This window comes from Lissotriton vulgaris, chromosome 1_1 (assembly GCF_964263255.1).
Source record: "Lissotriton vulgaris chromosome 1_1, aLisVul1.2, whole genome shotgun sequence".
NCBI lineage: Eukaryota > Metazoa > Chordata > Amphibia > Caudata > Salamandridae > Lissotriton > Lissotriton vulgaris.
In genome coordinates this window covers 1,018,759,794-1,018,775,358 of record NC_141685.1, presented here as the reverse complement: position 1 = coordinate 1,018,775,358, position 15,565 = coordinate 1,018,759,794, and the positions used below count along the sequence as shown (strand labels likewise).

The 15,565-nt window shown below is 47.2% G+C and overlaps 1 protein-coding gene across 2 annotated transcripts in view; it reads left to right on the top strand.

The window, feature by feature from the left end:
- C1_1H19orf38 (chromosome 1_1 C19orf38 homolog) overlaps positions 1 to 15,565 on the top strand; it is a 152,581-nt gene that overhangs the window by 71,623 nt on the left and 65,393 nt on the right. The gene's annotated exons all lie outside the window — the stretch shown is intronic.

Genomic DNA, 15,565 nt, shown 5'->3' with positions numbered 1-15,565 from the left:
CTGACGACGGAATAACCGTAGTTTTTGCTGTCGCTGGTGGACTACATTTGCCAATAAATAAGATGATCTTTTTGTTTTAAGTGTAAAACCAACGCGTGCATTTAAATTGCTTAGCGCTAAAGGCATTCCAGTGTTGTTGTATCTTTCCTGGTTCCGAATTTTCGGAAAGCATATTTATTCTGTATAATTAGACACTGACGAGGGATAAATTATAGTTCTCCCCCTCACCGGAGAACTACAATAAAAAGGGACAACATTTTTTATGCGAGTAGTGTAAAACCAGCTGTTTTTTCACGAAGCAGACACTCATTATGTCTTCTTTACACAGCCAGTGTGCGCATAAAGTTTAACTAGTCAAGGGGAGCTTCAATATATTTAATGTACTCATATGAGCACGTTATTTCAATGGATTAGAGGCAGTATCAAAATTCATCATTACAGATACAGTGTATGTAACTCGCTATGACATCCCACGTAATTAGCCTGTACTATTGTTCTAATTTCAAATAAAATATATTTATGTCCAGAAATAGAGGTGGAAGAGGACGGTACATTCTATTTAAATTACACTGGGTGCCATGAACAAGACTAAGATCTTACGTAATTGCCTGCTGCCATGGGATTTCAGAATTTAATCCTAGTTTCACAGTGTCCAATGAAAAAATCCAAAAGACTTCGCGCTTTTTACAAATTTTTTCCATATCAGCTCCTGGTCTGGGCACAATTTTTTCTAATACAATCCATTTTATTTGTTCTGGATTGTGATCTTTTTCAATGTAATGTGCTACCATAGGGGCATTTTGCTTTCTAGTACGGATGGCTGATTTATGTTCGGTCACTCTTGCGTAAACCGAACGGGCAGTTTCACCGACATATCCCTTATGGCAAGGGCATATCAATAAATAGATGACGTTTGTCGTTTTACAGTTAGTCATATATGGTAAACTGATTTGAATCTCATTAAACTTGAATTCTTGTGTTTCTATTGCCAATGGGCAAATTTTACAGATCCCACACTTATAATTTCCTGTTACCGGAGCCCCGGTACTTATATTTTTATGGTGGGTATCTTTTTTGAGTGTTGGCATTCTTGATCTGACCACTATATCTTTAATGTTCTTGTTTTTTTTATAAGCAAACAGGGGTTTAGGAATTAAATCAGACCCTGTTTTGTTCACATTTAAGATGTGCCAATTGGTGTAAAGGATGTGACGAATCTGATTATTGAGCAGAGAATGTCTACTTACAAAGACTAGGCTGGCATCTCGTTTGTTTTTGCTATTTGTCAGGAGGTGCTGTCGGTCGTAATATCTTGCCCTTTTGTAAGATTCTCTGATCAGTCTATGGGGGTAACCACGTTCTTTAAACTTTTCTTTCATCGTAGTGGCTTTTTCGTCAAAATCTTGTAATCTGGTGCAGTTTCTTCTCAGTCTAAGAAACTGACTGAACGGTATACTGTCTTTTTGGGAGGTTGGATGAAAGCTACTATAATGGAGCAGGGTGTTTCGGGCAGTGGGTTTTACATAGAGATCCATAATGAGTTGGCCTTCGTGATGTTTGATTGTTAAGTCTAAGAATTCTACTTGAGAATTACTTATATTTTCTGAGAATTTAAGATTAGGATCGCAGGAATTGAGCCATAGCAAAAATTCCTGTAGGACATCCTCATTGTCATCCCAGATAAAAATGATGTCATCGATAAATCTCGACCAGTAGAAGATTGATTCAAAGAATGGGGCCATTTCGTTGAAAATATGTTTCTCCTCGAACTGTGCTACATAGATGTTGGCAATGGTAGGAGCACAGGATGCCCCCATACTGACGCCTTTTATTTGCCGATAGAGATTACCTCTGAATTCAAACACATTGTTTTCTAGTACTAGTTCAAGGCACTCTAAGATGAAAGGCAAGTTACAGTCGATGTTGAAAGATTCGATGAACCATTTTGTCGCTTCAATGGCGCCCTTACATGGAATGTTGGAGTAGAGACTTTCCACGTCCAAAGTTACCATCCATTGTCTACGGGCATTGAAGGCTGTGCCCTCAAGTTGGGTAATTACATGCCTAGTGTCCTGGATATATCCTAATATTTTACTGATGTATGGACGTAAGATTGCATCCAGATATTTCGATATTGGCTCAGTGACACTACCGATTGTGGTGACTATTGGGCGAAACGGGGGATCATATTCGTTTTTATGTATTTTGGGGGTGCCATATATACTGGCCATTTTTGGATTTTCTATGTTCATGAAATCATGTTCCTTTTGGCAAATGATACCCCTGCTAAGAGCTCTTGCTGTTAATTTGGCAATTTTGTTTTTTGTTTTTGACGTGGGGTCCCTAAGAATTTTATTGTAGAAACTTGTATCACTCAGCATGATTTCCATTTTCTCAATATATTTGTCTGTTTCTAAAATGGCAATGCCACCGCCCTTGTCACAGCTTTTTATCGTGATTTGTGTAGAGTCCTTTAGTTCAAGAAGGGCATTGTGTTCTTCACGAGAGATATTAAATGGGGTGTGTGGTATATGCTTCGTGATGTTTTTCAATTTTGCATAAACAATTTTTTCAAAGATTTCTACCTCTGGACCTATTTGATCCAGGGTGGGTGTAAACACAGAACACATAACTATCAAGAATTGCACCCATTTGAGCAACAATGCACTGTAAGAAGAGGTTACAAGTGCTGGAAAGCACCAGCAACTGAAGCACCGGTGCCCTTCTAAGCTGATTGTTAAACAAAACGAGGACTCACTGGGATCTGCACTACTGTGTGTGTACCGCACCACTGCGAACAAAAGAATGTTTCTGTAGATTTCGACAAAGTCCGTTATTATAGTAAGGTCAGATCATCTGTTGAGAAGCAGGCGCAGTGTGCCTGCCACTTTCTTAACTCAAGCATAGAAAACACAAAACGTACAGATAGTTTCACAATAAAATGGTGCTTTCAAAATGTAGATTTTAGTAATACCATAGTGTATCTAATGCAATTTTCTTTTTCACATAACTGTCCCTTCAACACACCTTTAGAGGTACTAAGGGCTGTGCAAATGCAGTTGAAATTCAGAGCACGCCCTTCAAAGCTCAGTTGTTAACTCTTTGCACAACCACTCAAAAAACAAATCTTTGGCATCACAAAGCTTGGAGTGATTTGATCAATTAAAGCCAGATCCGCTTCCAGGCACACTTTACCCTTTCAGATTAACTGATAGGCACATTTGCATTTCACCAGAGGCGTAGCTAGAGCTTGTGGTGCCCGGGGCTATCCTTCAGCTTGCCGCCCCCGTGGGGTGGTGCTGGGGAAAAAGGACGGCGAGCACCTGAAAGAGGTCCGAGAGACACGTAGTATCGCTGCTAATAATTACCTCAATCATGCAAATTACATGCACATACATGGCACGGTCCAGGGCTAGACAGCCCCCGTCCCCAAAATAGTGCCGCCTGGGGCGGACCACCTCCATCTAGCTACACAGCTGAAGGAGTAGCAGAAACAAAAAAAACCTTACATCAGTTTTACCTACCTTGTTTGTGACATCTCACTCATAACATCACAGCTTGTTATGAGCCGCTAAAAGTAACCCTAGAGCTACCCCTAAGTTGATGCCAAAAACCACTTCTCCACTTCCCACATTTCAAACCCTTGCATCCCAATACATTTACGTGACAACCATTCATAAACTAATTGTTGCCCAACAGGTAAGTCACCCCGGACTTTAACTTCTAAATCAGCTTCCATAAACACCTCACGATTGAAATACAAGCCCTCACGTACTGCATGCTTTCCTAAACCTGTGCTTTTAACACCTGTGCTCTGTGTTCACCCTCCTCCTTTTCATAACCACCTCCGTTAAACCTATATCTCCCTCTTCCATGCTGCGTTAGGCAGTAATCTTTCCTTTCATGTACTTCATAATCATTAGTGATTTATTTAACGTTCTGACGTCTTTTCACAATAGTAACCTCCCCTTCATCTTACCCTGGTAACCTTGTAACAATCGAAGGGACCCCACTCTTCTAAATCCGTCCTTTGTGATGTTTGCCAAAATCTAAATCTACTACATGTCCCAAAATACACTGCTTGTGCCCAGGTAAAATGTGTCAGAGCTTTGTCTATCAAGCTGCATAATTTACACTTCCTCCCCCACTGCACATCAAACCTAACTGCCCCGCCCAACCTAAGATGACATACATCATAGCTGCCCAAGGTTTCAGATTGCAAAGTATGACATTTTCATAATTTCAGTGCAATTTTGAGTGACATTTCAATGACTAGGAGTGACACTTTCTCACACGCAAAATCAAGCAATGAAGACCAGGAAAACATAACTATCAAGAATTGCACCCATTTGAGCAACAATGCACTGTAAGAAGAGGTTACAAGTGCTGGAAAGCACCAGCAACTGAAGCACCGGTGCCCTTCTAAGCTGATTGTTAAACAAAACGAGGACTCACTGGGATCTGCACTACTGTGTGTGTACCGCACCACTGCGAACAAAAGAATGTTTCTGTAGATTTCGACAAAGTCCGTTATTATAGTAAGGTCAGATCATCTGTTGAGAAGCAGGCGCAGTGTGCCTGCCACTTTCTTAACTCAAGCATAGAAAACACAAAACGTACAGATAGTTTCACAATAAAATGGTGCTTTCAAAATGTAGATTTTAGTAATACCATAGTGTATCTAATGCAATTTTCTTTTTCACATAACTGTCCCTTCAACACACCTTTAGAGGTACTAAGGGCTGTGCAAATGCAGTTGAAATTCAGAGCACGCCCTTCAAAGCTCAGTTGTTAACTCTTTGCACAACCACTCAAAAAACAAATCTTTGGCATCACAAAGCTTGGAGTGATTTGATCAATTAAAGCCAGATCCGCTTCCAGGCACACTTTACCCTTTCAGATTAACTGATAGGCACATTTGCATTTCACCAGAGGCGTAGCTAGAGCTTGTGGTGCCCGGGGCTATCCTTCAGCTTGCCGCCCCCGTGGGGTGGTGCTGGGGAAAAAGGACGGCGAGCACCTGAAAGAGGTCCGAGAGACACGTAGTATCGCTGCTAATAATTACCTCAATCATGCAAATTACATGCACATACATGGCACGGTCCAGGGCTAGACAGCCCCCGTCCCCAAAATAGTGCCGCCTGGGGCGGACCACCCCCATCTAGCTACACAGCTGAAGGAGAAGCAGAAACAAAAAAAACCTTACATCAGTTTTACCTACCTTGTTTGTGACATCTCACTCATAACATCACAGCTTGTTATGAGCCGCTAAAAGTAACCCTAGAGCTACCCCTAAGTTGATGCCAAAAACCACTTCTCCACTTCCCACATTTCAAACCCTTGCATCCCAATACATTTACGTGACAACCATTCATAAACTAATTGTTGCCCAACAGGTAAGTCACCCCGGACTTTAACTTCTAAAACGAGGACTCACTGGGATCTGCACTACTGTGTGTGTACCGCACCACTGCGAACAAAAGAATGTTTCTGTAGATTTCGACAAAGTCCGTTATTATAGTAAGGTCAGATCATCTGTTGAGAAGCAGGCGCAGTGTGCCTGCCACTTTCTTAACTCAAGCATAGAAAATAACATAATGATCGCTATAGCGGGGGCAGGATAGAAGGAGGCGGATGAGGACTGTTTTAAAGATTTGATGTCCTCACTTGAAAGCATCCATCATGGTTCGCTGGGGCACTGAATGTAGACTCCACTAACAAAATTTTGAGCAGGTGTAGTGTAACGCTTTAATTTCTTCCGCTCTGACAAACATAAAATAAAAGCATTACCTTTCTTGATACTCGGCTGCTATAAATCTAGTAAAACCAAAGGGACATCACTTTTATTAAGAGCACCGATTGCGATGTCAGAGGGTATAAATTATGTTTAATTTTACACTTACTTATTTCTTGAAGCAGGGGACGAGCGGAGATGGTCCACCGACAACAGCCGCCTTCCCCCGGGCTGGTACACACTGTTACAGCTACAGGCAGAAGCCCGGTTCCGAGTCTATTAACCCTAGGCCACGGGACCACAATTATACCACTATGCACAGGCCAAAAGTAGCAAGCAGCCGGGTCAGGACGGCGAGTCAGCAGCCACTAACGCGGGTAGGCCCGGGTCACGGTGAGCTTCAGAGGCCGAGGCACGCCTGCGGTGGTCCGAGCATCAAGGTACTTCTCACTCACCTCAGCTGAGCCGGACGGTGGACCTTTTGTAATAATAATCGTCCGACCCTGCATGCATCTCTGCCTCTGCCAATGCTGTGCGGCCCCTCCAGTTAAAGCTGGTATTTGCACGCATGATCGAGGAGGCACCAAAAGAATTATTGCAGCATGGCGGGCATTGGCAACGCAATTAAACGTAACTACCGCTTGCCCTGCCTTCGCGCCAAGAGACAGTAAAAGGATACACTGTTAGGTGCATTCACGTGACCTCTCCATGTCACATGAATGTCAATCCAGTGGCTGCGCAGCGCTTACACTTCAAACGGCGGCTGCGCGCTACTGGCCCGTTGAGGCAGCCTTTATCATTTATTTGGGTACACTGGCTGATAGTAGTATCAGTCAGGCCCGGTTCCAGAGGGTGGGCCGGGTGGGCCGGGCCCACCCAAACATGAGCCTGGCCCACCCAAACAGGAGCCTTGGCCCTCGCAGTGAGGGCTTGAAGGCAGGCGCGCAACGGAATTGGCCTCAAAGGGTGCCTGTCTGTGTGTGCGACCGGGCTGAGACAGCTTCCCTGGCGCGCGCACACACAGACAGTTCTTGAGATTATCGCAACCAAACCCGTTGTAATGTTTGTTCTTCTCCCCCACAGGACACTAGGACACTGGTAGAAGTGTGGAACACTCGTTTATTATATAACAAGAAATATATACGAGCTAAGGGCGCCGAGCGTCTAACTGTGACAGCTCCGGTCGCCAACTGCCGTTACTCGCGTTCGCGCCTTTGCTTTCTTCCGTCTCTGCGCATGCGCGCTTATCCGCTCTAGCCTACGGCGTAACGCGTCATCGCGTATACGCCGGTAGACTAGAGCGCATACCACATATCTCCCCCCTTTAATGAAAACAAAGTTATACATTTCCCCTCAACAGTAGGGTGTCCTTCAGCTGCGCACATTGTCAATGTGGGGCACCCAGAGGGGGGGGCCGGCGCCCAGCTAGTGTCCATCCATCACAAAGTCACTATAACGGGAGGGCACAACAACTGCCCTTCCGCTGCGGGTGTGTCTTACCGGCACGTTCTCTCTCGCCTCTGTCTGTTGTTGGGACACCCCAGCTTCTCTCACGTCTGTTCTCTGCTCTGCATTCGCTTGTACTCCTCCTCCGTCGGTCGGCCTAGCTCCCAGGACTACTGCTTCACTGTCCTCGCCTGCACCTTCCCCTTGGTTGTCTATGCCGTGCTCAGGAAGGGGTCCAACCTCCGGGTGATCCATGTATCTGTCGGCTTCCTCGGCCTTGGGCCAGACTAATATTTTGTTGACTCTGGCCATGCGGTCTTGTGACCAGACCTTGCCGTCACTGAGGAGGGCCGCCCTGCCACGCACCTCTTTGACTTGTAGTGGTTGGCTGAATTTGCTTTCGCCCTTCTTTTGTAGGGTGGGGAGTTTGATCCTGACCCACTCCCCTTCTTCCAACGCCGTTTCTTTCGTGCTGCGCCGCTTGTCATAGTGTGCCGCATAGATCTTCTGGGCCTTCTCCAGATTGCGTTGCACCACCGCTGGGGACCACTTGCTGGTGATGGTCTTCTCCCTCCATGCTACGTTGTCCCGGGTGAAGGGATGCCGTCCTCTTAGTACTTGGAACGGACTATACCCCACTACAGAGGGCGTTATCCGGTAGGCCCATATCATGTTCATCACTTCCACCTCCCAGTCTTTTCCTTGCGATATGGCTGCCTGGATGGAGCCCATGAGCACCCTGTTGAACCTTTCGACCTGGCCGTTGCAAGCTGGATGGTACACGGCCGTGTGTCTCACCTCGATCCCATTCCTCTTCATGTATCTTCCCCATTTGTCCGACACAAATTGCGGGCCATTGTCGCTGAGGATAGTTCTGGGTATTCCCTCTCTGAGGAACACCTCGGTTAGGAACTTCAAGATCGTGTCCGTGTCCATCGACTCTTGTATGTCCACTTCTGGCCACTTAGAATACTTATCTATCAACACACAGATGTACTTATTCACACCTCTACTGTCCAGCACGGGCCCCAGAATGTCTATGGCCACATCCTCCCAGGGGCCATGCGGGGTGTCGAACTTTCCCAGGGCTGGTCGGAGTGGGCGGAGCACCTTGTCCGCTCCTTGGCACTGCCCGCACTCCCGCACTTGTCTCTCAATGTGGGCATCCATTCCTGGCCACCAATACATCTGTTTGACCAACGCCTTGGTTTTCACTATGCCCAGATGCCCCTCATGGAGCAATTTCAGCAGTCGAGGTATTAGTGTCGCTGGGGGCACCACTCTCTCTCCTCTGTACAAGAATATCCCAGAGTCACTCAGGGATAGTTCTTCTCTCATTTCGTAAAACCTTCGGACACCCTCCGCTAGCTTCTTCTTGTCCGGCCACCCCGACGTGAGATGTTTCCTTACTTCCATCTTCTCCTCATCGAGCTCGTAAGCCGCCGGCCATTCCTGTGCACTGATCGACGTCTCGTGATCCTCCATGCTGGCAACCATTTCCTCTGTGTCCGGGGTCTCTCCCGGCGCCTCTTCCATGGCTGATGCCCTGCTGAGGTAATCAGCTACCTTGTTCTGCGTACCTGGGAGGTATTCTACGTCGTACGTATAATCTAGCAACTTCAGGGTCATTTTCGCTATTCTCGGGGTGGCGGTGTCATGGCCCGATGACGTCAACACTTTGACAAGTGGCTTGTGATCTGTTTGGAGCCTGAATCTCGTGCCCCATATGAACTGACGAAACTTGTTCAACGCCCACGTGACCGCCAGCATCTCCTTTTCTATTACGCTGTACCTTTGTTCCGTCGGGGACAGCGCCCGGGATGCAAAACTGATTGTTTCTTTGGTGCCGTCTTCCCTTTCCTGTGCCAAGACAGCCCCCAAGCCCTTGTCGCTTGCGTCTGTTGTTACAATAGTCTTGCCCGTGGGGACATACCCCTGCAATGGGATGGCATGGCTGATACAGTCTTTGACGGACTCAAATTCGGACTGGGCCTCCCTGTCCCATTCGAATTTCGTGTTGTGCCTGATTAGCTGTCTCATCCTGTACGTTCTCGTGGCAAAATGTCTGACAAACTTGCTGTAATACTCGGCCATTCCAAGGAATGACCGTACCTCCTCTTTGGTCGTTGGGGCTTTGGCATCCTTTATTGCCTTCACATTTAGTTCCTTCGGCGAGATGCCATGCGCTCCTATCTCGTGCCCTAAGTAGGTCACTGAGCGAGACCCAATTCTGCACTTGCTCCATTCCGCCGTCATTCCTTTGCTTTGCAACACTCCCAACACTTGATGTAGTTTCTTGTCGTGCTCACCCTTGTTGGAGCCCATCACTAGGATATCGTCTTGGAAGTATTGCACTCCCCAGATGTCTTTATACAACCTGTGCATCAACTTCTGGAAAACGGCCGCAGCGGATGCCAGGCCGAAGGGCATTCTCCTGAATTGGTAGCATCCAAAGGGTGTTATGAAGGCTGTGTACTTCCTGCTCGACGGGTGCAGTTCTACCTGGTAATATGCGGACGTGAGGTCAATGGTGGAAAAGTGTGTGATGCCTTTTGTCCTTGCTAGCATCTCTTCTATTCTGGGGAGCGGGAACCTCTCCACTATGAGGTTTTTGTTGAGCTCCCTCAGGTCCACACAGAGTCTGACCTTACCATTGGGCTTTTTAACTACCACCAAGGGCGATAGCCATTCCGCACTGTCCACTGGCTCGATGATTTCTAGCTCTTCCAACTTCCGTAGTTCCTGGCGTACCGCCTCACTCGTTGATATCGGTATGTTCCTGACCTTATGCACTACTGGTACTGCTCCCTCCTTAAGGACCATTTTATGCACGAATTTGTCCAGTTTGCCTACCGTGCCCTCGAAGACTTTGGGGTATGCTGCCTTCCAGTCCTCCTCCTTCGAGAGGGGCCATTCATCTGTTAGCAAGATCTGTTCTTTCCCTCCAGGATTGAGTATGATGCCGAGGTCACCTGCGTCTCTCCATCCTAGTACCGATGGGCCCTTCTCCGCTACGTACAGGGTGCACGTGGCTGACCGTCCTCTGAATTCGAACTCCAAGTCCCTGCATCCAACCAGTGGAATGGAATCTTCGGTGTACGAGATGGGTCTGATGTCCGGCGGCCATAGGTCGGGCCCTATGACTGGCGCGAAGTCCTCTTCCCATATCGACCTTTGCACGATGGTCCAGGGGGACCCTGAATCCACGGCCACATGTACCTTGACGCCCCCGATGAGCATGTCGGTGCGGGGTTTGTCCCTTCGCTTCCCTGATACGTCCAACACTTGATCCTCTATGCACAGCACCAGGTCATCCTCTTCCAGGTCGTCCTCCTCACTTACGTTGGCCGTGGCCGCGTCGATGCACTTGATCGTGGACTTCGTCCCTTTCTTTCGGCATACTTTTTCGAAGTGACCGGTCAGTCCACAGAATGAGCACCTGGCGCGAAACGCGGGACATCGCCTGTCCTGGGCCGAGTGCGCTGCACTGCCACACCTGTAGCACGCGAACTTCGTTCCCTGGCTGGGGCGAGACATCTGCTTCCCAGACCCCCTCGTGTCCTTCCTCGGGTCTCCGTTGGCGCCTTTGGGTTTGCTGGATTGTGGTGCCTCATCGATCTTGTTGATCATCTGTCTCGGCCCGCTTTCCCTTTTAGCCGCATCTGAGCCTCTCTTCGACATTTCCGCCTTCTTGACCATCGCCACCACTTCCTTCAGGGTTGTCTCATTCATCGCCCACAGCTTGTCTTGGACTGCTCTGCTGGTAGTGTGCATTACAATTTGGTCTTTGATGTATTCATCTTGCAGGTTCCCGTACCTACACGTGATTGCTAGCCTGCGGAGAGCTGCTACATATTCGTCGATGGATTCCCCCGCCTCTTGTTTTCTCTGCTGGAAGTTATAGCGGTCTATCGAGACACAAACTGCTGGGCGATAATGGCTGTCCAGGTCGTCCAATGCATTCACAAAGACATCCGTCTCCGCTGCACCCCTCTCTTTGGGCACCAGGTTCTTAAACACCCTTACCCCTTCTGGGCCTAAGTTGTGGAGCAATAGTCTCTTTTTCCTTTCCGGCTTGTATTCACCCTCACTTTCATCTTCAAGGGCCTCAATGTAGTTGAGGAAATATTCTTTCCAGTCTTCCCATTTTAGTTGGGGTTCTCCTGGTCTGGTTAGGAACGGGACGGGTGCCATTAGGGCTGACGCTTGATTCGCCATTCTGGCTTCGCCTCTATGTCCTCCTTCCTGGGCTCTTAGGGTAGGCGCACCGGACGCTCCTGCGCTCTCTGCCGTGTCACCTTGGCCCCTTGGGCTACCCGGGGTATTGTCCCTCGTGGCGTGCGCTGTCTGTGTTACTTTCCCCCCTTCCTCTAGCTTGGGGGTGTCTCCCTCGGTTGCCAGGTTGCTGCCTGGGGACTCCTGGAGTCTCGGGTCCCACTAACCTGGCTGGTGAGGCTTGTGGTATGTTCTTCGTCGTGTTGCTGCGCTCCTGCCACGCCCTTGCTCTTTCTTGCCGGTCCTGTGCCTTGCTGGCTCGTGGGTGTAGTCTGTGGGGTGTTTTTTTTTTTTTTTTTTTTGCTGCACCAGGTGGTGTCCGGATCCCACCCTCGTCGCCACTGTAATGTTTGTTCTTCTCCCCCACAGGACACTAGGACACTGGTAGAAGTGTGGAACACTTGTTTATTATATAACAAGAAATATATACGAGCTAAGGGCGCCGAGCGTCTAACTGTGACAGCTCCGGTCGCCAACTGCCGTTACTCGCGTTCGCGCCTTTGCTTTCTTCCGTCTCTGCGCATGCGCGCTTATCCGCTCTAGCCTACGGCGTAACGCGTCATCGCGTATACGCCGGTAGACTAGAGCGCATACCACACCCGTGTACTTCTTTACAGGTCGTTAAAAGACGATTGATATGTTAACAAGGCTTTGTTTATTTTTTTCACCCATTCATCCCCACTGGCAAAAGGCGACAACGGTCACCTTTGCCTACTGTTCGGCAGTGTAGATATTTCATTTTCTATGCGGTGCAGGAGAAAAGTTTCTTTAATCCTATTCACCGTTCCTGACCCCTGCAGCTGCATATCAGATCAGGCTGTGACACAAAGTTTGCTTTATGGAGTAGGTAAGAGAATGTGTCACTATTTGTTTTTCTTTTTTTAAAATCTGCACAGGCCAGCAGGACACATACTTTTTGGCACAGAAACTACACTTTATTAGATGACTTCATATTTTTTACAGTGGTTATTTTTTAGCTGTTTGCTTTTATGTTTTTTACTTTAATTATTTTAATTCATTGTACAGTTAATAAATAAAGTCAGTGTGTGCTTAATTTGAACAATTTTTATCATTATCATGGCTGACGCAGGACAACAATAAGACAATAGAAAATGCCCAGATAACCCTGGTGATTAACGATCCTGCTGGAGAACAATCATTTGTCTGTTAGTCGTTTTTAAGTGTGATGAACTGTATTTTATGTGTAAGCTCAGTGGGTTACTGCCTTTTTCACAGAGATCCTTGTGTGACTTGCAGTTCAGAAGTTACAACCCTAACATAAAACAGTGACCAATGAACTGTCACCAAAGAGCTGCATATAAACATGAACGGTAGAGTTAGAACTTTGCTTTTTTAGTTTTGTGATATAGTTAGAACTTCCTCAGTCTTTCATTATTCTAATGTTGCCAAAATGAGTATTTTTGGGAAGATATAAATTTTTATCAGTAAAGCTGACCCTCATGAAATACTCTTTAAATCCTGCGGTTGTCTTTTCCCAGACCAAACCCTCTTAAAATATACTGCCCACCAGTATGGATGACGTGATTCCTGCACCTTGTAATCCTCAATGGCTTATGTGGCATTCCCTATAGACTGATTTACATACCTGCATGATTGATTGTCTCTGTATAATGTGTGCGTGATGTTAAGTACTGTGACACCCTACACTGATATGAGTAGAGCTATACAACAAATGAAATGCATTTGAGGGAAGGGCTACGAAGAGATGAGTGGTGCTGGAGGAGGGTGGTTGTGAAGGAGTCTGAGGAGGAGGTCATGAGGGGGAGGGGCTACGGAGAGATGAGGGGCACTGGAGGAGGGTGGTAGTGAATGAGTCTGAGGAGGAGGTCATGAGGGGGAGGGGCTACGGAGAGATGAAGGGCTTTGTTGGAGGGTGGCAGTGAGGGAGTTTGAGAAGGTGGTCAATGAGGGGGGCTACGGAGAGATGAGGGGCACTGTTGGAAGGTGGTTGCAAAGGTATTTACGGAGAAAGAGGTAATTGGTGTGGCACCAAAAAAGACTTTTGCATCAGCACTAAAGCCAGCCCTGTCATGGCCTTTCTGTTGTTGTTTATTTATTTAGCAGCCGGGTCATAAGGGCTACTGTGGAACATACTTTAAAGTGCGTACTAATTATATTTACTGCTACATTCAATATTTTAAGTTTGAAGGTGACTTTACTAGTGTTTTTACCCGGAAAAATGAAAGTGGAGCCCAATGGTGCCTGATATGGGGCTGGGGCCCAAGGTTAGCTGTGAGATAAGGTGCACTGGAGAGGAGTAGTGGATAATCAAACCTTAAGGGAGTGCGTGGCAGAGTCTGGGGGTCAGGTCGAGGTAGAAATGAAGAGGGATTCTCCGTGAAGGCTCGCACAGAGGGAGTCTGCTAAGTGTCCCTTGCCTGATACTCCCACCTCAGAAACCCCCTCTTCCCTTCAAAGGAACATTACATGGAAAAAACATTTTTTGAGAGTGATCATATATAGAAAGAGGTTTGGAAAAGAGTGCGTCTTACTGGGCCTTATAAGACTAAGAAGTGATAAAGGCGGGCTCTGAAGCAGGCCTGCCCAGACATATATGCGACAAATCGAGCCCCCAGTGGCCCACCCAAATGCACCCTTGGCCCACCCAAATAAAAATTCCTGGAGCCGGGCCTGGTATCAGTCAGTGTCCCGAAATAAATTATAAAGGCAGCCTCAACTGGCCAGTACCGCGCGGCCGCCCTCAAAATAGTGCCACCTGGGGCGGACCGCCCCCAACCCCCCCCCCCCCTCCTCCACCCCCCTTAGCTACGCCGGTGCATTTCACTCAGGCAGGCCGGCACCCTGGCATGAAAACTTTTCACAGCACAAGACACTCAATTGATGAAACTTCAACTTATAACGATGTAAATTAGCTGTCCCGGGACAGCTGTCTTTTACCAAAAGGAAAGCAAACATTTTGTAATGCAGACACAAGTGAAGCTGGGGAATGTACAACCTCCTTCCCAGGCCTCCACGGCCCCCCTGGGGGTCGCACCCCACAGATTGAAGACCTCTGGAGTAGAGTGCAGTGGCATATTGTGGAGTGACATAAAGTGGAGTGGCATAGAGTGGAATAGCGAAGAGTGGAGTGGCATAGAGTGACATCACTGATGAAATCATTCAGTGAGTGTGAGTGTTTTGTAAACATTTCTGAGACTTAACGAGATATAGTAAGCTACAGCATAAGTTAAATCACTATTCTTTATGTACTAGTAATTAGTCATACTATTTCTAACATATCTCATTTGAGTGGCTGTGTGACTATGTTTCAGTGTGCATGTGGATGTCTGAGTGGCTGTATGGGTGTGTGAGTGACAGTATGGATGTGTTAGTGGCGATGTGCGTAGCTGTATGGGTGAGTGAGTGGCTGTGTGAGTTGCTGTATTAGAGAGTGAGTGGGTGTGTGAGTGGCTGAATGTGTGAGTTTGTGGCTGTGTAAGTGACTGTATGGGTGAGTGAGTAGCTGTTTGAGTATGTGTATAGGTAAGTGTGTGGGTGTGAGTTACTGTATTGGAGAGTGAGTGTCTGTCTGAATGGCTATAAGGGCGAGTGAGTGGGTGTGTGAGGGGTTGTATGGATATGTAAATGGGTATGTAAAGTGGTTCTGTTTGTATGTGAGTGGGTGTGTGTGTGTTGTGTGAGTGAGTGTCTGTGTCAGTGCCTGTATGAGTAAGTAAGTGGGTGTGTGAGTAGCTGTATGGGTAAACACTTGGGTGTGTGAGTCGCTATATTGGTGAGTGAGTGGTTGTATGGGTGAGTTTGTGGGTGTATGAGTACCTGTATGGGTCAGTGAGTGGCTGTGTTGTTTCTCTATGTCTGTATGCCTGGATGTGTGAGTGGCTGTGTTGGTGTGTGAGTGGGTGCATGAGTTGTTGTATGGGTGAGTTTCTGCATAAATATGTTAGTGGGTATGTGAGTAGCTGTATGGGTGACTGAGTAGCTATGTGAGTGGTTGTATGGGTAATGGAGTGGCTATGTGAGTGGCTGTATGGGTGAGTGAGTAGCTGTTTGAGTTTGTGTATAGATACGTGCGTGGGTGTGAGTGGGGTATAAGTGCCTGTATTGGAGAGTGAATGTCTGTGTGAGTGG